This window comes from Pundamilia nyererei, unplaced genomic scaffold, assembly GCF_000239375.1.
Source record: "Pundamilia nyererei isolate P.nyererei 1_Seehausen unplaced genomic scaffold, PunNye1.0 scaffold00044, whole genome shotgun sequence".
NCBI lineage: Eukaryota > Metazoa > Chordata > Actinopteri > Cichliformes > Cichlidae > Pundamilia > Pundamilia nyererei.
The window spans coordinates 15,965-17,649 of record NW_005187445.1 but is presented as its reverse complement, the minus strand read 5'-3'; positions in this window follow the sequence as shown (position 1 = coordinate 17,649).

Genomic DNA, 1,685 nt, shown 5'->3' with positions numbered 1-1,685 from the left:
TTTAATGTGATTTATGGGCGTCGGATGTGCTGATTAGGTGCATTGTGTTACAGCTGGATAAAGCCAGACTGGCCTATGCTAAGCAAAGCTAACCCTGTTCAGATAGGCAATTGCTCTTCTCATCCAAACTTGCTGGACACTCCATAAGACGGCGAGCGCATTTCCCAAAAATGTTTCCTTTTAAGTGCATGCACAGCTGGTAGGGGGGTTATATCATCACAAAGATCTGTATAGACTGAAGTTGTACCAAAATCTGAGCCAGCTCATCATCGACGGGCTGCGGTATGAAGTGATTTAAAGCTGCAGGACAAATGCTAAACAATTCATTAATTATCTCATCTGCAAAGTTGTCTGCCTTCCTTCAACCACCCTTTGTTTTACATTCCTAACTGTAGGGATATTAAGTTATCGCCAAAGAAACGATCGTCCTGTGCAACTTTTCTGCCTGTTTTTTTTTTTTTTCTTCTTTTCCTCTGCCTGTAAAGAATTCCCACTGGGATAAATCAAACAATTCACATTCTTTTTTTTCAATCCTTTATTTGTTTCCTTACTGTATATACATATATGTAGGTATATAATTTGTGCTCACATAGGGCATTTTGTATGTGATATTCATATTAGGCCTAATGGAGGTTAAAACATAAAGTTCATTAATTTCTTCCAGTAAACCCTTTGTCCATCTTCTCAAAAACCTTTCTGAGACAACTGTAAACTCAAGTGCCTTTTTCTCTTTTCCCACTGATTTATCAAAGTCCCCTCCACCAGAGTATGGACCAAAGACATCAACCGTCCCCAACTGCCCAGCCCTCTTTCTCCCTCTCTCACTGAATGGCACACTTTCCATTTACTACAAATAAACAGTTTGCAATACTGAGTGTGTATGCTTGGTTTTTGTTTATTTTTTTTATTTATAGAGTTGCATTATAGAGTTTTCCATTACTCTGTCTAAGCAGACCAGGACCTTGTGGCTTAGATTTCATGACTTCATAAGAAAAAGGAAAAACCATACCCAAGGATATCATGGTGTACATCTAACACCCTTCACATGCTACAAGCTGTTAATCCCTTAAATATGTACCATTAAATCTACAAGAGTGACAAAAGTTGAAGAATAATGTTCCCTACTCCTTTGTTGGTAAGTATGGACAGAACGGATGGCAAACAGATAAATGACATCTCCATGCAGTACCAGAAACATCAGGTAGAGGGAACCGTTACATTCAGAATAAATAGACATGATTTGGGAAGGTTTGAGAGTCATTGTGTGATAACTGAGAGCCGTGAACTGAGTATCCTGAGCTGATATCTGAAGGGCACTTATGCCGAATTAGTGAGAGGGTAACTTAAAGAGAGAGTTTTAAAAAGCTGCACGTCTTTTGGCTTCCTTCAATGTTATTCACTTTCTCCTCTTGCCTTAGCAGTGCAGGTTTTTCTCCTTCAATTTCATCAACACTTTTTCTGCAGTAAAGGTATTTCCTTATCTACAAAAATTGGGGTTAAAGGTATGAAGATTGTGTTGCGAGACCACATGGCTGGTTCCAAATTATTCAGATTTCCTGTGTGATATACTAAAGATTATTTTTTTAAACAAGTCAAAGGTTTCCACGCAAATGTAAGTGAAATAAAAATATTGTAGTAGTGAATGAGACATGCAGTAGCAACGATAGCATAATGCCAGAAATGGT